This window comes from Mesoplodon bidens (assembly GCF_964165515.1).
Source record: "Mesoplodon bidens genome assembly, chromosome: 2".
NCBI lineage: Eukaryota > Metazoa > Chordata > Mammalia > Artiodactyla > Ziphiidae > Mesoplodon > Mesoplodon bidens.
Window position 1 is genome coordinate 34,748,615 of NC_138177.1, and position 23,133 is coordinate 34,771,747.

Consider the following 23,133-nt stretch of genomic DNA (forward strand, 5'->3'; position numbering starts at 1 on the left):
AGAGGTAACTGTGGGGGATTTAGGGGAGAATGGCCCCCCAAGTTTCTCATCTGGGAGACTGATTGACGGATGATGCTATTTACCCAGGCCAAAAACTGTGGGAGTTGGAGCCAGGTATCAGGGTGGGAATGGGTTTCATGTTCAATTCTGGACAAGTTAATTTGAGATACTTGTAGGAAATCCATGAGCAAATATCCAGGGAACAGTTGGAAATGGAGGCCTGAAACCAAGAAGAGAGATTCGGGCAGGAGAGACAGATTTGGAAAACACGAGCACATAGATCATGTCTGAGACACTGGGAGAGGGAGGATCACCCAGGGAAAAAGGACGGAGGATCTAGTAACAGAAGGGAACCAAGGACCCTGCCAACACCTCTTCCTGGAGGTTTTGGCCTCCCTTTCAGATGCTTAAATCTTTGACCTTTGTCCAGGACAGGTTTAATGTGGGGAAAGCTGAAGGCCAAGGTTTCACTTCAGGTTATTTGCAAATTAATAGACATGAGAAGAAAAGGAACTCTCATCCCTAGGTGTAGTAACAAAGCAATTTCCAAATTAATTCCCTACTTCTTCAAAATAACTTGGTTCTGGATATAAACCTATATTCTCTCCAAACCTAAATGTTTTTGAGAGTCTCCAACTGATGTTACTTCTACCCATGGCTGTGAAGCTGGGAGGCACCATCTATTCCTTGAAGGGACCTAAGAGTCACAGTCCCATTTGCCTCTCTGCACTCTTCAAAGATATTTTGGTTTAAAGATTGTGGAAAATTTCCAGAGCTGCAGTTGATACTGATATGTATATTTATATGCCTGACACCTAGTACCGGGTCATGGCCCTAAGCGCAAGGACAAGAGGAATGTCACCGATGAAGGAAATCAAGATGCAGCATTAAGATGTAGAGCCCAGATGCAACTCAGTGTTTACACAAATACACGCATTCTTTTGTTTGCTCAGATGAGGCCCAAATGATTGATTTCATGTGTAAGGAACATTGGCTGGGATAGTTCCTCTTTTGTTAAAATTGCAAGGCTCTGAACAATGGGATTAGCATCATGTCTAAGCGTCTGCTATGTCTACAGTTATTTGGGTTGACACTTCACCAACAGAGAGGTCTTAAGCACTTAATATGCTGAAACCCAGGGGTAACAAGGGGTATGCGTCTGATTTTGACTTTGCCCTGGCCCTCTGCGGAATTGGATTTGGAGAAGTAAAGCAGCTTTGCCACTATTTTACTCACATAGAGTTTTAAGTGTGATGGAGGAAGAACACTTTGACAAGAAGGTTCCTTTTGATCTTTAGGATTTGTGTTACCTTCTGATTGACTCCAGGTTTAGGCATTCAATTCATTCTTATTTAGCAACTTTTCATCCAGCTGTCAAAGGCATTAGACCTAATCACTGCCACTCTCTTTAGAGAACAGTAACCTCTGCCAAGGAGATATTTTTTTCTCCTTTTCCATGGTGGGAAAAGAGCCAATTAAGCTTCATCCTGCAGAGGTACAATGGCCTCATGCACAAAACAAACACCTAGCAACTCCATTAAACTTTTGCATTTGTTTCCTTAGAAAAATGAAATAGGCAAGATGATGTCAGCCACTCTGGGTCTCCGAGGTTCACTTTCTTTTTCTAAATCAAGGATGTGAGTGACCCCTTCCCTCCTGTTTATTTCTTCTCCCTTCCTGCAGAGCACAGGGAGAGGAGGAAGAAGAGAAAAGGAGAGAAGAGATTAGCCAGGACCATGATTTTTGCCAGTAATGGAGGAATAATGGCTCATTCCAGGAAGACAGAGAAAATGGGCTAAATTAGAAAACATTTCACAATGCCGGCCTCAGTATCAAGTTGAGCCAAACTCAGTCCAGCACAGCAATTTCCCACCTCCCAACTGTGTCTGCTTGTGCTCACAGCTCCAATTATATCAGCCTGAATGATTCTCCTAAAACTACTACTTCTCTTGTCCGCCTTCCCCTGCCCCCATCCTGAGCTCTCTCTGGCTCCACAAAGGGAGTTTTAACTGTCAGTGGATTCGGGCGTCAGCCCCTCCTTCGGCTTTCTTGAGCTGCCTCTCTCTCCTCCAGCTTCTTTATTAAAAATGCTAATACTACCATTTTCTGCCTGGATTTCCAAAAAATGCAGTAAAAAGGATCTGAGGCTGGGAGGGAACAGGAGCGGAGATGATCTGAACCAAGGAGGGGCTTTTTATCTGGCTGTCCCTCAACTGATGCTCACGGCCCAGAAAGCAGTGAAGGCGCAGCAGGGGGAGGGAGAAGAGGCTGCAATTTTTTTTTCCTTTTAAAATTAAAACTCCCTTAAAAGAGAAAATGCTGTCTTGTAACTTTGGCACGGACTTTCAGCTTTTGTTCCCTTTGTCAGAGTGGCAAATTCATTTCCTATTTTGGAAGAAGTGAGGGGAAGAGCAATGGCCTGGAAACCTGGAATGTGCCAGGTACCAGAGAAAGACGAGGAGGAAGACGGGCAGGGGGAGAATAACTAGAGAGGAAAAAAAGCAAATCAGAAGTGACTCTGAGAGGGCTTCCCTGGTGGCGCAGTGGTTGAGAGTCCGCCTGCCGATGCAGGGGACACGGGTTCGTGCCCCAACCCGGGAAGATCCCACATGCCGTGGAGCAGCAGGGCCCGTGAGCCATGGCCACTGAGCCTGAGCGTTCGGAGCCTGTGCTCCGCAATGGGAGAGGCCACAACAATGAGAGGCCCGTGTGCCGCGAAAAAAAAAACAAAAAAAAAGTGACTCTGAGGATGAGAGGGTATAAAAGAAGTAAAAGAAATATGGAAAGAAGCACCTGGAATGGCTGGAAATGAACAAGAAGGGAAAATACAGAAAGGGTAAAGAACACAGTAGAAGACACATGAAAAACTACAGCTGTGAAAGAATCATAAAAACTGCCAACAGGAAAGACTATCTCGATAATCCCTGGGGGTCAGTGTAATCATCCCCTCGGGCATTTTCCACAATGTTTACATAAATCAGGCAACAGAGCCTTCCACTCTCTCCTCCTCACACCGGCTAATAAATATCAGCATCATATCTTCAGCCTAAATTTTTCTTTCTCCTTCTCACCCATTTCCTAGTTATGTCTCCTGAATAACTTCTCTGCCCTTTTCTGTAACATTTATACCACTTAGATATTAATAGATGATGCCACATCCCATTTATGTTTGCTTAACCTAAATTATACATTGCACGATCATTCTTTAGCTCTTTGCCGCCATAATGAATCTCAGTGCTGTTCCCCAAAGTCCCTCATTTCTCTGTGCTTTAGGTCATAAAGCATCTTCAACATTTTGGTCATGAAAACTGGAGAAGGAATAATGGGTGGTTGTCCAAAGCTGGGAAGAGAGAGGAAATACGCAGAAGAGTCAGGAGACCAGATCCCCAGACTGAATTCTATTACTAATCCATTGTGTGATTGGGCCAGATTGTGAGTTGGGCTGGATTCCTGTCGAAGCCTGTTTTAGCTCGGACAGTCTAAGATCTAATCTTCATTAACTCAGTAGTAGAGCAACTTTGTGGAGGCACATGGGCTTCAGAATCTGGCAGCGTTGGGTTCAAATCTGCTCCACTGCTTACAAGCCATTTGACCTTTCAGTAATTTACTTGATTCTTCTGACCCTTAGTGTCCTCAGAGGTAAACTTGAGAAAATATTGCCAACCTTACTTCTGTACGAAGTAAACAGAAGTTCCCAAACTTGCCCAACTCATAGCACCCAAAGTGACTCCCCTAAGTCCAAAGAAAGATCTACTAGTTTCATTTATTAGTGGTCAGGTCCAAACAACTTAATAAGTATTCACATCCTAACAACTTAGTAGTCATTTGAAAAAAACAATACCCATAAAATTGAAATACTTTGTGTGGTCTCTGTCGGATATCCCTGTGTTTCCCTTGACAACTTAAAATATCTCACAGCTCCCCTGTAAGATTGCTGTGGTGCCCTAAATTCTTCAGGGTATAGTTGGGGGATCAGGAAAGTTAAGTGTAAGTAAAGTTACAGTAAGTACAGAGTAGGGACCCAACAAATGGCAGCTATTCTGCTACCAATTGGAACATTCCTTTAGCATCTAAACTGGACCTAGGAACGTGAATTGAAGTTGATCTCATTCAGATTCATTGCTTCCTCGTGTTAAATACAGGTCTGGAAGAGCTGGGAGAAAATGGGAGAAGTGAACTCTTGGGTTGAATACTGCATTTAAGAAAAAAACATATACCTTGAACATTGTGAAAGAGAGTTACAAAGATGACCTTGGAGAATGAGAATTCTACTTCCAAACTCATTAAGGACCCCAAGTTGGACCCAGTGGCTCCTGAAATGAAAAGTCTAGATGAAGATCAGAAATGATCCTTCTCAACTGTCTAGAATGAAATGGCAAAAGAAACTCGTGCCTCCCTTCTCTTTCCAGTGAGATTTGGCATCTCTTCTAAGATGATCTTTGTTGCAGTTCCTATCATCGGGTATTACTTTGGGGATGGATACAGGAGTAGATAGACACTCAGAAGGTCAAGAAAAAATCCTGTTATTCTCCCCTCTCAGAAAGTGACTACAGTGGAACTATCAACCACCTGGCACTATTTGTTCATTGATTCATTCTGTCATTGATTTAATGTCTATTGAGCACTTACTGTGTGACTAAGGGGCCTGGTGTCACAAACACAAAAAAGACAAGACAAAAAAGGTACAGTCTCTGTCCTTAAGGAGTTTCCCACTGCTTGTACAGTCCAATGGGAAACCAGACCAGGGATTATACTGAATTGAGCTCTTATTTGGCTATCTGCTGGTGCTATTGAATCTCAAGGAAGAATCTTTTAAATCTACTATGGCAGAGATGAGGAGCAGAACAAAAGCAAGTGTTTTGGGGAAGGCTTTTTGGAATAGGAATTGGAGGTAAATAGGGGCAGGATAGTATTTACTCTTAACCCTCCCATCCCCCCAAATAAATCAAACTAAAAAAAAAAAAAAAACCATAAAGAAGCTAGTAACTCTCCCAGGAACACTCTCCTCTTAGAAAAGCACCTGCTATAAAATCTGGCTACATCCATCTCACCAGCACACACCTAGGCCTAACCTAGGTCAGTGGGGACTCCATTAGCTTGACTTCTTTTCATGGTGATAGTCATCGTCCCACTTGTGTACTAATGCTCTGGTTATCAGTCAGTCCATTTCAGGACTACTCTATTTTCCTCTACTGGACCTAAGTCATTCGTCAGGATGCTTCCTTCTCATTCTTCTATTCATCTCGACTCATTCATTCATTCATTCATTCAACAGACTGTATTTATAGTCAGCCTCCAATTTTCCTATATTTAAATCTCTCGTATCCTGTGCTTCCTGAACATTATGCATTGACCTATGCTGAATGTAAATGTTCATCATAATTCTGACAGAGACTCCTCACTTCCTCACTTGAGGCTGACCCCTGTCAGAGCCTCACCTGGGTGGTAACAAGTGTGAGTGTGCGTGTGTGTGTGTGAGGGCAGTGGAAGCATAGGTTCCATACATTCTAATATTGTAGATTTTGAAGTTAACATCCCTGTCCATGAAAACCAGCAGATTGGAAAGAACCAGCAGATAAATTCTTCTCCATTCCTGCCTATCCTCCACCCCCATGGACTGTTCAGAGGTATAGATTTCCATAACGCTTATCTATGCTACATCCTGTGTGTCCAAAAGCTGGCTTCTTCTAAAGCTTAGAAGTGGCCAGCTTACTAATGCACTATCTTGCATTTGTTTTTCTTCTCTCTCTGCCTCAATTATCTTTTCCCCTCCCTCTTGCTACCCTGGGATTGTGCCTTCCTATAAAACCTTAGCACATATGCTTTGTTTCCAGGGTGCTCAAGCTAGGATGGTCTACTTTCTTCAATTTCCTCAACTGCAAACTGAGGGTATATAGTAATAGTACCTACTTCATAAAGTTGTGAGGATTAAATGAGTTAATACTAAGTGTTTTGAACAGTGCCTAGCATATAATAAGCCTTACATGATTGTGGACTATTAGTATTCATCTCTTTTTTCCAGGCACTTAACACAATCCCAGAGACATGGAAGGTCATTGGTAAATGTTTTTCAAATGAATAAATTATGGATGTACCCTACTTTAGTGGCACTGGGAAGATCGATGAGTTAACTCAGAAAGGAACACTATGCCACATATTAAATATAAATAAGCCAATTTCTCTTTTGTTCCTGGAGAGACCTACACCAAGAAATACACTGAGAAAATCATGCAAAGGTTTGCAAAGAACTTGCATGTATAACTTCATATACAACCATTCACTTATTCATTCAACCAACATTTATTCAGTGCTTAATACTGAATGTGACAGGAAATGTTATAGGGTTACAAGGATGAATAAAACACAACCCTGAATTTGAGGAACTTACAAGCTAGGATAGTAGGGGCCAAGGCAGATACATGAACAGATGATTAGGTTTATCAGATCATGATAATTATGGTGTGAAAACAATGGCAGAGATAATACCTGGGGATCACAGATGAGGGTCGCTTTGTGAAGACTGGGTAGCATCAGATAGATATCTCAGGGGGGGCTATCCGGATGCAGACTTAAATAGTAAGCAAGGAATAGGCAGGGAAGTTTGGAATAGGCTAGGAATTGAGGTAAGAAAAGCCATTCCAGGCACAGCACACCCCCTAAGCAAATACACAGACATGTGGTATAGCATGATGCACACATAGGCTCTACAACAGATTCAATGTCATTGGAACCTAAAATTCTGGGCAGAGAATGGTTGGAGATGCTGAGCTGAAGGGGTTGGCGTGAATCAGGTCAGAAAGAGCCTGTAGGCCATCTTAGAAAGGCCCAAATTTATCCTGTAGGGCCATAGGTTTCGTTGGCAGGCTTTAGGCAGGGTGTAAAATGAACAGCTCATTTACATGGATCTTTTTGGTGACTGAAGAGGAAGGACGTGAGGCCAAGTCAGGGGGCAGGGAGGCTATCATGTGGTCCAGGTGAGAGATAAACCGCTGGCCTGAGAGAGTAGGGGTGCAGGTGAGGCCGTGTGTGTGCGATGGGCCTTTGGACAAATGTTACGGTGGTGAAGAGGAGAAGCTGGTGCCCACCAAGGGCATCCCGTGGTCCTCAGCAAGGCCCCCAGAGATCTGCACTCAAATGCTCCCCTTACGAATTCCTTCATGGGGCTCCACCAACTGATCTTCCAAACACGGAGCGGGTTATTCTGGTCACAGCCCTGGGACTTCAGTGCTGAAACCTCAGGCCCAGGTTGACGCAGAAATCTAAGATCTGGGTCTAAGTTAATGGCTCTGTTACACATTATTTCATTCACAATCGTCACTGAACTTCCAAGGGATTAAGAGACTGAAAGTCAGAAATTAAGAGGCTGCCCAGGTAAATGACAGGTGAGAGGCAAGGCCAGGATACAAATCCAGGTTTCCGTAACCAAAGTCCAGGATCTCTCTCTCTCTCTCCCTCTCTCTCTCCATACGTCTTTCACACACACACACATCCCCCCCACCACACACAGAATTTTAACTTCACAGCAGATTCCTCATAGTCATTATCAAGTACATGCTAAGTGTCTAGAGCCTCAGAGCCACTTTTGTTACCTTCCCAACCCCCATCCCATAGGGCCTTAGATTATAGACTGGAACCTTAACCATGTCCTACATTTCATATCCCTGGCCCTAGCAAGTTTAATTGTTAAACTGGTTAAAACTGAAAGAACAGGGAGAGGTTTTGGGATAGCATCACCAGCCCTCTCCCTGGGCTTCAGTTCAAAGGGATCGCGGTCCAGGGCCAGAGGAGAGAACGGCGGACTTAATGCACTTGTAGGCTCTTCTCTCTCTCCCTCTGCAATCCTCTGGTGAGCAAGGGCACACAGCAGGGGTTGCTGGGAAACGGAATCTTTGATGATGTGCTCTCCCTGCTGCGAAGACTAATGACTTCAAAGAGGGCATCCTGCCACGATAGGGGCTTGCGTGGAAAATCTGACTGCAGTGTAATTAGGCAAGAGGCTTGAGTTGAGGCTGCTGAGCTCAACCACACCCTCCTCTGCCCGGTGGAAAGCACAATTTGGGGAAGGGAGAGACAAAGCTTTTGAAGAACAGGAGTGTGTCTTCACGATGCATTGATGCCGGCAGAGAGGAAGAGAAAAGTTCAAATCAAACCAAACAAAGAGACCCAGCCTGGCCAGTGGTCAAAATGGAAAGATTTTAAATAATGGAAGCAGGACCTCCCTCCTGAAAACCATTCCCCTGGCAGGTATTATGATACCTGCTGCGAGATTCTCTCACTCTTGGAGGAAGGGCCATCTGATCCCCTTGCCACCTGGCATTACCAACACCCTCTACGAGCTAGACACTCTTGCTTTCCATGGTCCTGTCGTTTACCTCTTACTACAACCCTATGAGGTAGGTACTATGATCACGCCTGGGTCACAGGAGAGGAAGCTGCGGTACAGAGAACTTAAGCAGTTTGACCAAGGGAAGTGGGTAGAGCCAGTAAGTGATACAGCCGGGATTGAGACTCAGGTGGTCTGCTTGTATAGTTTTAACCATTATGTTCTACGGGCTCAAGTCCTAATGTATTTAAGCTCCTAGTGGGTTGGACCTTATAGGACTATTGTGAGCCTGGAATAGGGTGTCCAGCACAAAGGAAGTCCTCAGTAGAAGTGATGTGTTATGAGTGATCTCAAGGTGATCTCCTTCCTGCCTCCAGCGTAAATACATTAAGTCCCCTACATACGAACCTTCAAATTGTGAACTTTCAAAGATGCGAACGTGCCCCTGTATGCCAGCTGCTGTACTGTGCTACTGTACTTTTCAAGGTATTGTACTGTAAGATTAAAAATGTTTTCTTTATTTTTGTGGCTTTTGTTTTTTATGTATTATTTGTGTGAAAAGTTTTATAAACTTATTACAGTACAGTACTATATAGCTGACTGTGTTAGTTGGGTAACTCTGTTGGACTTTACAAATTGTGAACATGCTCTCAGAATGGAACTCGTTTGTATGTAGGGGACTTACTGTATCTTTTCTATTAGTTCATTTCTCATAATGCTTGGAATCTCACGAGCAGCAATTATTTAATTTTTATTGAGCACCTACTACATGCAAGACACTGTACTTGAGAATGAGACTCAAAATTAAGCTCTTGCGCTACAAGTCTTGTTGTCTACAAGGAGTCAAGACAAGTCTAGGGATATAAACAAGGCCCCATGCAGTGGCCACAAGAGAGAGTTACAGGCCTGAGGCAGCCCAAAGGATGAAGGGGTGGCTTCATACTGGAGAACAGGGAAAGCTTTATAAAGGAGCAGGTATGTGGGCTGCACCTGGGAGACTGGGAATGAGGAGGGGCATTGGAGGGAGAGAACTGCAGGGGAAGAGATGTCCTGAGCAAAAGTGGGGAGAAGATCAAGTAAAAGGTCAGTGTGATCAAGAGCAAGCAGTTCAGTCAGGCTGGAAACAAATGCTGGGAGCCTTGAGAGCTAGGAGGGACCTATCCTGAGAGGCTCTGTGGTGGCCAAACTCATCCTCATGCATCCCATGGAGGGCCTGGGCTGAGAAGCAGACTGCTGGGTTCATCCCTTCTCCTCCCACTGCTACTGTGTTCTCCGAGCAAGTGATTGAATCCTCTGTGCCACTGCTTCCTCATCTGCACAGTGTGAGGAAGGGACGCTGTGAACACTCACAAAGCATCTACAGATAATACCTTCACATAGAAAGCAATCAGTGAGATCTCCTATTATCATTTAAATGAGGTAACAGAATATAAAGCACCTGGAAGAGAGCCTGACCCACAGAAGGAGCCCATGACGCACTGACCTCTTCCCCTTGCTCGGGTGGAGCACCCCAAGTACCTCTCCACGGGTACTTCATTGACGCCTGAAGTGGCTCATTCCTCTGGGCTAAGCTCCACCTCTCCACAGGCTTTCGAAGAGCAAATGCTTCTGGGACCTGGGAGGAAAAGCCCATTAAGTGGCTGACGGTGGAGAGAAGATGGTAACACTAGCTCAATCCCCCAAACTAGAGAACTGAGAACATGGGGTGGAGGGTGATCCTGATCATCGTGCCTGCAGCAAGCTCAGCTGCCTGACTCACATTACTTCAGAGAAGGGAGTGGGGAGGATGGGGGCAAGACACCAGAAAAGGGGGCATTTGCTGCCCACAAATCTGCTTGTTCATAGAGTAAATCCTTTCCTTGTCAGGCAGCACCCTGTGAGTTATATGCACGGACTCCAGATAGACTGCCTAGGTTTGAATCCCAGTTATGGCACTTACTATGGTGCAAGCTTTGACTAAGTTACCAAGCTTCTTGGTGCCTCAGTCTCCCCATCTGTAAAAAGGGATAGCTTCAAAGAGTTGTGTTAAGATTAAAATATATAAGCTCTTAGAAATGTGCCAGGCACAGTGTAAACTCTCAGTAAACATTAGCTCTTACTATGACCTTTACCTTCACTTATCAGGTAGGAAATCGTTATTAGAGTCACATCGCTGGAACTCCTTGTGAGGCAAGACTCTTTTTTTTTTTTTTTTGTGGTACACAGGCCTCTCACTGTTGTGGCCTCTCCCGTTGCGGAGCACAGGCTCCGGACGCGCAGGCTCAGCAGCCATGGCTCACGGGCCCAGCCGCTCCGAGGCATGCGGGATCCTCCCGGACCGGGGCACGAACCCGTGTCCCCTGCATCGGCAGGCGGACTCCCAACCACTGCGCCACCAGGGAAGCCCAAGGCAAGACTCTTAATGAGATAAAACTACATGGCCTGGAGGAATAGATGGTCTAAGAGCCACAAGTGTGGAAGCAAATTTTCAGCAGCTTCGGGCTCTTTAGAGAAAGAGGATGGATCAATATTAAAAAAACAAGAATGCCAAGATGTCTAAGAGCTAGACTGGATTCACTAACAAGTGGGGTGTCCCAAGCTAGGCTCATGACCATTTTTGATGGCATCTCTAGGTCAGCATTTCAAAGGGCAGCACAGAAGTCATCTATCCTGATTTCAGAAAGGCATTCATTCCCTGACTTAGAAAATGTATTGAGCACCCATTCCGGGCCAGACACTTGACAAAATCTTTTATATGGATTAGATGGAAATATGAAGGTTGAATGATTATACAGCCGATGAATTTCTGTGTAACTGAACAAATGTAACCAACAAGTTTCGAGTAAGGGGTCAAGGTCAACCTTCAGGAAAGTCTCTGATGGGAGCAGGGCTTGGTGGTGTTCTCTTTAACCTGAAGAAGGTCACTGAAGCTATGTTAATTAAATTCACAGATAACACGAAATAGCAGGGATAGCTAATATATGGGATAACATTAACGTGTAGCCAGACCATATATGGTGGTCCCATGTGTTCACAGGCATCCACCCACCCCACACTCTGCAACAGATAAGCACATTTTTCTGATCCACACAAAGGCACCGTATAAGCTAGCAGTCCTGAGCATAGAAGAAGGAAATCAACATATTCTTTACTGTTCCAAAGGACAGAGCTGACCAAACAGATCGAAGTTACAGGAAAACATATTTTGGCTCAGCCTGAAGGATAACTGTCTAAGAATCTGCATTACAACAATGATATGTGCTGCCTTTTCCAAGAACATAGCCTTCGTCACTGATAGTATTCAGGTGGCCATCTGCTAGAAAGGCTGTAGGAGGGATTCCTTTCAGGTGGCAGGTGAGATGATATGACCTTGAGGTGGGCTCCCAGCTCTGAGTGTATAGAATTGTGAGTGATTCAGCTGATATTCTTACTCCTACTTCCTGAAATTACGGAGGTGAGTCACCACTCTCATAAGAGAGTCTAAAGATCCAATTAGGTTCAGAAAGCAGAAGTCTGTGTATGTCTTGCCCAAAGATGACCACATGCCTTTATTTATCTTACAAATATTTATTGAGTACCTACTATGTGCCAAGCAGTGTGTTAGGGTCTGACAATGCAATGATAGATAAGAGACATTGTTTATGCCTTCGTGGAATTTATATTCTAGAGGTGGATTACTCTAAACCCAACTTGCCAAATTGATGTTAAGATCTCATCATTTGGAGGCAGTTCAAAGAACATAAATGAGGCTATGACCAATGCAAAACATCATCAATGGGATACTTGACGCCATCACTTATTTAAGTGCTTACATATTTTATGTACCATTATTGAGTGCAACATTCTTATTTTTACTGGAAAGGAAATTAAGGCTCAAAAGAGTTATGAAGCTAGCCAAAAACAGAGCGCTTTTAGTAGAATAAATGAGATTTGAGCTCAAGCCTGTCTGACTGCAACTCTGGGCTCTTCCCATTGTGCTACGCTGCCTCCCATACAGATAAAAATATGAGCAGGTGAACATAAACTCTCTAGGAAGTGAGGTATCCCCAGCCTCCTGGTTAAGATGAGATCATTTGACCAAGGCTATTAAGTGAGGTCTGGTTAACAATATTTAAGACTATACCTGGAAAGAAGAACCTCTGAACATATCCCAGACTACCTTCTTTCCAGGCCAAGTAGTCTGAAGAAAATGGATGGCCCCATCCTTCAAACCTGAAGATCTCACTCCTGACCCACCAGGCAAAGGCTCTGGAACCTTTGCCAATAGCAAGGACTTGCCTAGGTGTTTTAGTCTCCCACATTTGTGCCAGTAAATGGGCAAATGCAATGCCTGCATAGGGTCCACGGTGAAGAGTGTGCCATGGCCTCTGCTACAATGGGCCATCTTGATTTGAATCCACAGTTGTGGTTTTACACTGGCCAGAGCACAGAGCTGCTTGCTCAGTAACAGGTGCCTGGTCCCGACAGTTACCAGCCTAGAGCATTTACTGTGTTTAGGCCTCCAGCTAGGTCCCTCTAGTGACACGTCATTTTCCCTAGGACTCTACATCATTCTGGAAGAGATACTTAACTACAGACTACATACTTGTCATTGTTTTAATCAAGGCATCGACTCAAGGATCCCCTGTCCCCAGAGCCTCAAGGTGGAATTGTAGCCTCTCTCCTGCTTTGATTTTGAGACTCTCAAAACAGTAGCCCTTGAGGGGTTTGGCAACAGAAAGTTCTCCTTAGGGACCGAGATTCTCTTTTCTTGCCAATGAGACTTTCAATATTGCTGCAATATTCAATAGATCGCCAGTAAAATGGGGAAAACAATAGTTTCTACTCATAGTGTTGAAATGAGAAATAAATTTGTTGATACATGAAAAGAACTCAGAGGGCTGGCTGATGCATTCCCAAAACTATATGTGTCAGCTATTATTATTATTATATTAGTATCACGACTATTACTACTGCTCCTGAAGGGTAGAGTGTGGGGAGTGTTACAATACCAGGCATGCAAAGTACTACGGCTCACTGGCTTTGATGTGAATTTAACTCCAGGTAGGCTTCTCTCAGTGTGGAATATGTTCCCATTTGTGACCATCCCACCACGGTGAGCACTCACTCCACTTAAAGTCATCCTTCTCATGTGGAAGGAATATAACAAGGCCTAAACAGATTCACGGATATACGGAACAAACTAGTGGTTACCAGCTGGGAGAGGGAAGGGGGTAGGAGCAAGGCAGGGGTAGGGGATTAAGAGGTACAAACTACTATACAAACAGGGATGTATGGCAATGTTTTATAATAACTCTGAATGGAGTGTAATCTATAAAAATATTGAACCACTATGTTGTGCACCTGAAACTAATATGATATTGTGAATCAACTATACTTCAATAAAAAATAAATACAGACATAAATAAAGTCATCTTTCTCATTTGGTTATAAGCAAGGGAGTCTCTGCTGTACGTCAGGATTGGAGGAAGTCCATGCTGGGCACTGTGGTCTGGGCAGCCACATGGAAATCCTCCACCTCCTGGGCTAACTGGGGCATTGAACAGCTGTCCACGGCCTCCTTTCACAGTCCTGCACAACAGAAATCTGGGGACTCTCCTCCATCCAAAGATCTTAGATCCAAAAGCCAACCTCAACTGGAAAGCCTGGTTTCCAAGCCATCTCTCCTTAAGCCAACCATGCTACTCTCAGTGTGGAAAACCATGTGGAAAGGTTAATAAACTTGACGGGAAGAAGAGTACCAGGGAATGAAAAGATTATTCCAATTGTTGAGTAGCATCATGGTCTAATGAAAAGAGCCTAGATGTTGGCATCAGGCAATTCTGTTCACCACTGTGACCCTGATCACCATACTGCTGAGCCTCACATAATAATAGGCACCTTTCTCATTACATATACATACATATATATGTATGTGTATATATGAATATACATATTTTTTAAAAAGCAAGAGATATAACAATATAGTGTGACTTTTGTTAAAAAAAAAATATTATCCCTAAACAAACAAAAAAGTTCAGAATGAGTTTCCTCCAGGGGATGCCACTTCAGGTGGCTTGGATTGTCTTCTATTTACTGTTCTGTGGGTGATTTTCTTTCTTTTTTTTTTTTTTTTAGATTTTCTACTAATGATATGCATTCCTTTTATAAAAACAACAAAAAAAGATAAAATAAAAACAAAGACATGCAGTGACAAAATGTTTGCTCTCCAATTCCTGAGATTATATAAAGTTAAAACTTATGAAAAAATAATTGTAGTGTGAATGTTCGAAGCAGAATTCAAAATACTTATCTAGGAAGAATAAACCTTAAGATGATTATTACTGAAATTGTTTTCACAGAAATTGCAGGTGGAATAAACAATACTAACGGCTCACCTCTTAACCAGTTTGGAGGCTTTTTATCAAGATTAGTGATGATATTAAAACAACAACAACAACAACACTGAGCCCAGCATTACACGCTTAATAAATGGCAGAAAGGGCTTCCCTGGTGGCGCAGTGGTTGAGAGTCCGTCTGCCGATGCAGGGGACACAGATTCGTGCCCCGGTCCGGGAGGATCCCACATGCCGTGGAGCGGCTGGGCCCGTGAGCCATGGCCACTGGGCCTGAGCATCTGGAGCCTGCGCTCCGCAATGGGAGAGGCCGCAACAGTGAGAGGCCCGCGTACCGCGAAATAAATAAATAAATAAATAAATAAAAATGGCAGCAATTAATCAGCATTATCTGAGGGACTGCTCAAAATCTTCAGTGACATTGAAGTTGTACTGCATTAAATATTGTGCTGAATTCGAGGGTCACTTCTTGGTGTTCAGCCATCCCTTTGTTATACAAAAACTTACAGAGATGTTTACATTAGAGGAATTTGACCTGAACGCTAGACCCTGAGCCACTTTCTTCTTTCCTCCAAAACCAGGTTTTCAACTGAGGGTTTTCAGATAGACGTTAAGAATAACTTCCCCAGAGAAAACGTTTTGAGAAAAATAATATACAACAAAGACACTTTTAAAGCTTCCTTCTTAAAATTCCCCCAAACTTTGTGGTTACAAAAGTAATGAATGCTCATTGTTAAATAACGAAAGAGAACAAAAATGCATTAAAAATTAAGGGGGGCAGTGGAAAGCAAAACTTTTGATGCATAGAAAAAGAAATTGGGAAGAAATATGACAAAATGGTAACAGTAGTTTTCTCTGAGCATGGGATAATGAGTGGATTTTTTCTATTTACTTTAAAGAAAAAAAAGATAAATAGCCAACATGCCCAAAGCCAGGGAAGATGACAGCAGTCTCAAACCTAGTATATTCTTAGACTGAAACCCAAAGAAGCTGCAGGTTCAGGGAGCATTCCTAGTAGAAAACACCCATGCGTTCAGTAGAATATATAAATTCAGGACACTCTCTGGAAAGCCTGGGCCAAACATAAAACATTCATTTCTATAAAATTGAAACAATTTATCTTCCATTCTCGAGCAGATGGGAGGGTAAATCGAGGTTGATTTTTTTCACCCTGGTGGTCATCCTGGAGGAAATATGAGTGTTCCTGCCTCCGGCACTGTTTAAAATGAGTCTCTTGGTGCCGTGACTGGACTAGTCTGAGAGAACACTGTGGATGTTTCACTCTCCTCCAGGGGGTAGGCAGTACTGTCGGGGACTGCAGACACTTGTCGTGTGGGGAAGGGTGGGATGAAGCTGAGTCCCCTTGGTGCCCTGGGGAGGAGGATGCAGAGAAGCAGGTGGGGAACGCCCCCCTCTCATCCACAGCTGATGACTGACTTCCAGAATGTCACATGCTTATCACACTGGGCTCTCTTTGAAATCTGTATTTACCCAACTGATTTATCTCCAATACCCACCTGTCACTATAAAGCTTGGCCACCAGCTATGTGACCTTGAGCAAGTTTCTTCACCTCTCTGGCCCTCTATTTCCCCATCAGTAAAACACAAGAATCCTTTAGGATGCACTCAGCCACTAGTCTACAAACCCATTCTTTTCATCAGAGGGGATGGTCCACCGGTAAGAGGATGCCTTCCTGGTGGAGATGTGGAGACTCCACACCTTGCTTAGGAAGGGTCTCTTAAGTCTGGCTGGGCTGCAGAAGCATTTGGGGGGGCTTTTCATCTGTACAAAGACTGGGCCCTCTCCCAGACCCATGAATTTAATATATCTCTTGGGGTAGCAATCAGAAATCAGTATTTTAAATAAGCTCCCCAGATGATTCTTAAGTATTTGCTCCATGAACTGGCATCAGGGAGTCAATTATTAGGCATATTTTGCTCTCTTATCATCTTGAGTAACCAAGAAGGTTACAGTTGCCTGTAAGAGGGGAGCAAAGGGCATCACCAAAAACAACCCCGGCCAGGGGCAGCTCTAGCTCCTCAAGTGCCTTTGTGCAAATGAGGAAAATGGCACGCATCAGGACAAATGTCCCCTGCGTCTCAGAGTTTGCTTTCCTGGGCCTGCAGGGGTGAGGTTTCCCCCCTCAGCTGCTCTTTGTACTAGATGTCTACGTGCCATGTACAAAGCATATGGCTGTACTCAGCTGACTGACCGCACACCTTTTGTGAAAATGGGTCAAATTAAACATGTTTCCACTTGAGAAAAATCCCTAAGAATGAGGTGCAGGGTCCCCCAAGACAACTGAGGGGACTTGATCCCGTTCAGCCCGTCTGAGGAGGTCCTGGTAGGTGGAGATCCACTTTCAACCACTCAGTTCCTGCCTGCTCACCCAGAGGGGGTCAGTTCTCCTTCTTTCTACAGGGCAATATTTCAGAATCAGGTTACAGCAGAGTTTCTAGCAAGAGAAGGAACTAGGAACTTTAGGTTTAATACTAAGAGCTAAGATGACCTATTTGACACTGAAATGGGTGGGAGAAAGGACAGCCACATTTCCACTGACTCCTGGGGGAAGAGGAGGAGAAGCAAGTAAAGGAAAAGGGAGGGAAAAAAAGAAGAATGAGAAATAAAGGGCCAAATAAAAACACTGGAAACCCTTGCTAGGAACAAGTGAATAAGTGAGAGGTAATTAGAAAGAGTCACACACGTACGCACGCACGCGCACACACACACACAAAGAGAAAACAGGACAATAAAAAGGGAGTTAATGGGAGGATAATCCCGTTTGTGCTTGGCATGGCAATGACAGGAGCTGGGCACAGACAATGGAGTTGGGGCTGGAGGGAAGGGGAGGAGGGCACCCAGAGATAAAAGAGCAGCAGCAGGCTGGCCTGCAAGCCTTGTCTGAGGGGTTGGAGGAAGGTGAATAGGGCATCACTGATACAGAGACAGGCATGGGGGTGGGGAAATAAAAGCCAGATGACGAGCTAGAAACGGACAAATGAAAGTCAGGAAATGTCAAATGTCACGCAGGACTGTCTGACTCCATCTGAGTCACTTCTGACGAGACTCTGAGAAGGTCAAAGAAGGCCAAACACTGCCCAAGACCTGGGCTGGGAATCAGAGCTACCCGCTAGCATTCTGGTCACTGCCATACAATGGTTCAGCATTTGCACTTTGATGGTCAGACAGCTGAGAGAATGGTCTTGCTCAGCTTTAGGGGGCCAGAAGGTGAGAATGGGTTTTAGATCATTCTGAATCATCGGTGCAGGTTGGTCTCTGCTAACACCTAGAACTCAGAGGCAAAGGCATCCTCTCTAGTGGGCTGTGGTCATTTTTCTGTGAGTGGTCTCTAGGGAAATGTTTAGGATGGCATCATTCAGACAGACCCAAATAAAATTACCTTCTGTCAAGGACGTTTTGGAGCAAGACCGAGGGGCTGAGGCCAACCATGACAAACATGGTCCCCATTCTTGGCTTGAAAAGGAAACTGGATTCTATGGTGTGGGGCATTTGTTCCTTATACAGATTTAGAATCCCTGAGCAGGGATCCCTGGGAGGGTGAGTAGCAGGGATGAGCTGTAGAAAGAGAAAGAACAGTACAAACCTGGGACAATGGAAAGGCCCTATTAAGGTGGCACGGGCTACGTACGAGTGTGTGAGTGTGTGTGTGTGTGCATGCGCAGGCACAAGCACACACGTGTACTAGTCTGGGGGAGATGTCATGGTAAGTAGGTAAGTATGTTGCCTCCTGAGCAGGCAGTGAAACAAGTGCTCTGATGAGCAGGACTATGCCTGACAACAGCTTCTAAAACCTTGGAGAAACACCTGTTCATTTCCACAGCTGGTCTTTTCCCATCTCATAAATTATCACTCTATCACCATTCTTCAGCACTGAAATCTAGTAATATGTTGTCTAGTGGGGAATCTCCTTGGTATTGCCCTCTGTATCTGAGATGCCAGAATAAGAAATCAGTCTATTATTTACCGGGAATCTTCAAATGCATGAATTTAATCTGACTGTGGTGTTCTGAAAAATGTATCTAGAGGCCACTGGGTATACTCTTAACTTAACAAAAAACATTATTAGAGCCTTTCTTAATAATCTCCAAAGTAGCTAAATAAATGTGTTTTTTCTCTTCTAATATTTTCATGTAAATCATCTCTCTTGCCTCCTCCACCCTCATTTATTGGTTTCATTTCTTGTCTGTGAAATTTTTTAATTTGTCCTTGTTGTCCTAGCAGACAAATATCACATAGACACTAACAGTCCCTGGCTGTGTCTATGAAGCCACAGGGTTGGGAGGCTGAGCAGCTGTGAATTCACACAGGTTAGACAGAGATGTGGTGAAGCCCTGCACTAGGGCAGGATCCTTCCATCCTGGGTCCTCTGCTGGGCACCTGGGTCACCAAGGGTGCTGGGGCAGGCAATGATTGATTTTGTTGCCAACCTCAAAGACCAAGGATGTAACCTCAAACATCCCATGTTCTTTTAATAACTCATTAGAAGTCTGTCATCCATGACTTTGTTTAAATCTTTTTGAAGCTATTTTTACTTTTAGTGAATCAGAGCCTCTTTTGTAATGAGTTCAGTGATTTTACAACCTGCCACCCTGAATCCCGTCACCTGGGTAAACTACAGTGGCTGGCTTTATCACCAAGATTCACACACGAATGTCTCAACTAGCCTCACTTCTCCTTGGGCATTTCTGGCAAAACCAGAGTCACCAAAAATGGCTGCAACCCCCTCGATTCACATGTCTTGTACCTATGGTCCCCAATTTTCTGTCACTCTTTGCTGTCTGCTCTTCAAAACTTTTATCTACAGGATAATTTTAAGACTGCTTTATTTGCAGGATCCAGATAAATAAAACCTTAGATAGTCTTGAGAGGTTTTTCGTGTGTGTTTGTTTTGGTTTTTGTTTTCTTTTTAGGATTGTTTTAATTTCTTTTGAAGGGTCCAGAAAAATAATGTGTAGTGAGGGAATAGCCCTCCACATACACAGACACCTCCTGCTGACAATTCTAGGGGTGTACACATGGAGCTTTAAGGTTCAAAGCCTTAGTAAGCAAGAACTCTTCAAGATCTAGTCTTTAGCCACCTTATCAGCCTCTTCTCCTGTCTCTATAAACTGCACCCGTGGGCTACATTGAGTTATTTGTTTGCCATTCCTGGAAAAACCACGCTTCTTAAGTCTCCATGCCTTGGCATATGCTGTTCTTTCTGCTTAGAATTACCTTTGTTACCTGTTAAATAGAACAGTTCAAGATCTAACTTCCTCATGAAATCCTATTCCAGATTCTTAGATGTCACATGAGTCTTAAACTGTAATCCCATTGAACTTTGCTCAAACCTTTATTTTAACAGGTTTTGGAATTCATTGTAATTTTCTTGTTATGTGCCCATCTATCTATTCTAGACTATTAGTTCTTCCAGAGCAGAGACAACATCTTCTTCTTCTAATTAGCAACCTGCCTTATCCTGGGCCACGATGGGTAATACAGTGAATATCTGCTGAAAACATGAATGAGTGAGAGAGGAGATGAGGGAGGAGGGTGGGGAGAGGATTTCTACAAATAAACCAGCTCACTCATGTACCCATACACACACACATCACACTTACACGCACACATACAGGTCCAGGTAAACTGAAGCACAAAGCACAGTCTGGATAAAGTTGCAGGTGTAACTCCTCTGTCTCACAGAATCATCCATTTGTAACTTTTTGTATTAATGTCCTCGACCAATTTTCTTCCTTGTCTGAAAGTCATGACTGTTCGTTGCTACTTTTGTCCTGGTTCATTAACCTAGATTTTCACAAGGGAATTCATATTAACGTTCACTGGCCTAGGATTTGGTTGTTCGACTTCAAAAGAATGTTCAGCTATTTTAATGTATGCAATATAGAATACCAAGTGAAAAACATAAATACCCATACAAGCTGTTCACCTCTCCCTCCTGGACCATTAAATAAAATAGTCAGGAAAATCAGGCCTACCACTGATTTTTCCATAATACCCCAGTACGTGTCATCAGTTAGCAATCTGTCAGGTACTTTTCAAGTGACGGTCTTCACGTTCAAATCAATTTTCATTAATTTTGTAAGAATCATTTAAAGAAACGTGGCATCAGATCCCTGATTTAAATCAAGATGTATGAATCTTCTACTTTTCATTTATCTTGTCATTTTATGAGGAAAATGCAGTCCTTTGTCTGGCACTTTTTTATATACATGTAAACATATCACACTGCTTATCAGTCCTGGTTCCATTATTCTCATGATAGTCACTATTTTTCCCCTCCTAACAGTTGCTCCATTATTTTATTAGTGTCCAAAATGAGACCTTATAGACAGTGATGATCAGAGAATAATGGAAATTAGAGATGGAAATGATAGATTAGGTCTCCTTGTCTGTTTCCTGGGGCTAATGTTCCTGTCAGTCTCTAACTCAGGGCTCTAGCCTGTCTTATTTTAAATGACACCAACGTGGGGCCTCCACCGTTTCCCTGGAGGCTCCTGTCTACATCCAAGACTGTCTCTACACACAGCCAGAGGGAATGATGAAGCCTTGTGCAATTACCCAGTGAAGTCAGGCCCATCCTCACATGATCTGTCTACAAGGCAAGGGATGTGGAGGCTTGAGCGATTAGCCACCAAATCCAATCACTGCAGAGAGCCAGCCTGGATCATTCAGGGCACAAAAGTGAAATGATTTTTTGTCATTGTTTACTTCAGCGGCAGGTATGCAGGCTAAGAGTTAGAGAGCTGGTTATCCATCACCTTTTCCAATATTTTACTCAATATGAATCATAGTCAACTGAGATTTTTGGCCATCACATAAGCTAAAATCTTGGCTCCTTTGGCAACTATGCAGACATGTCAGAGGGCAGAGAGTAAGGGGACTGAACTGACTTTACATAGCCATAGCAAATGGCACTCTTTACTCAAACTCCACTCGGCCTCTATAAGCCAAGCTCTCTGCCCTTGCCACCAATCTTTCAACAACCGGCCACCTCATATGCATTTACCCTTCTCCAAACATCTTCCTCTACACTTTGTGGACTGCCGCCCTGACAGGATCACAGATTCAGTGGAAAAACGGAGCCATCCTTCATTTTCACTAACAGAAAAATTTCATGGCACTTTCACTTTCCCCAAGTTTTCTGACCCGTGACTCAGATTTCCTTTCCTCAACTTCCTTCTCTCTTGTCCTTATCCCTCAACTTCAACCTGTTCCAGCACATTTGCCCTCTTCGAACATCTACAGGCATCTATCATGCCTTGACTTAGTCATCAGCTGGTCAAGTTGTCTGAGTGGAGTTCTTCCCCTTCATCATAAATCACTCCTTTGGGCTCTTCAATCATTTTTATTGCTCTTCTCCAAACTCCCACCCATTTTTCTCCATATCTATTGCCTTGAGAGTCCAGAACCACATTCAGTATTCTAGGCTTGGGCTCCTCCGAATCATAGAGAGGAGGTTGAGCATCGAACTCAGGGCTAGGAGTCCTCCTTGGCGCCGTGGGAAGGGACGGTGATTTCTTTTCTCCACCTTGCCAGGCTACAAACACATTTTCACTCTGCAGTCCAAGCAATCACTCCGAGATGGCTTTTTTTTTTGCGGTACGCGGGCCTCTCACCATTGGGGCCTCTCCCGTTGAGGAGCACAGGCTCCAGACGCGCAGGCTCAGCGGCCACGGCTCACGGGCCCAGCCGCTCTGCGGCATGTGGGATCCTCCCAGACCGGGGCATGAACCCGTTTCCCCTGCATCGGCAGGCGGACTCTCAACCACTGCGCCACCAGGGAAGCCCCCCGAAATGGCTTTTGCCTTGTTTTCTTTCTAGTTTCCCCTGTCCCATTGATTGCTATTATTAGTTAGCATTCATTGATCCCCGTCTTCTCACACCCTCCTCCACAACCCAGCCAAGGCAGAAAGTAATCTCTCAGCACCCAAAACAAAGTAGGAAGTTGCTTTTAAAAGGCAACAGAGGATATGGGGAGGGGGAAGGGTAAGCTGTGACAAAGCGAGAGAGAGGCATGGACATATATACACTACCGAACGTAAGGTAGATAGCTAGTAGGAAGCGGCCGCATAGCACAGGGAGATCAGCTCGGTGCTTTGGGAAGGTGGGAGGGAGGGAGACGCAAGAGGGAAGAGATATGGGAACAGATGTATATGTATAACTGATTCACTTTGTTATAAAGCAGAAACTAATACACCATGTGAAGCAATTATACTCCAATAAAGTTGTTAAAAAAAAAAGGCAATAGAAGATGGATAGTGGTGATGGTGGCACAACAATGTGAATGTGCTTAATGCCACTGAACTGTACACCTAAGAATGGTGAAAATGATCATTTTTATCTTACGTATATTTTTTCTCCATGAAAAAAATTCCAAAAAAGTAAAATGAATAAAATATAAAGCAATAGACAAGGTAACTATTTTATCCCAGTTGTCTGTGCTTGGGGAAAAGCAAAGGTCTTACAAGGAAATG

General features: G+C 43.9%; 1 protein-coding gene across 2 annotated transcripts in view; it reads right to left on the reverse strand.

Moving 5' to 3' along the window:
- ASTN1 (astrotactin 1) overlaps positions 1–23,133 on the reverse strand; it is a gene marked incomplete at both ends in the record, with an annotated part of 328,640 nt that overhangs the window by 127,940 nt on the left and 177,567 nt on the right. The gene's annotated exons all lie outside the window — the stretch shown is intronic.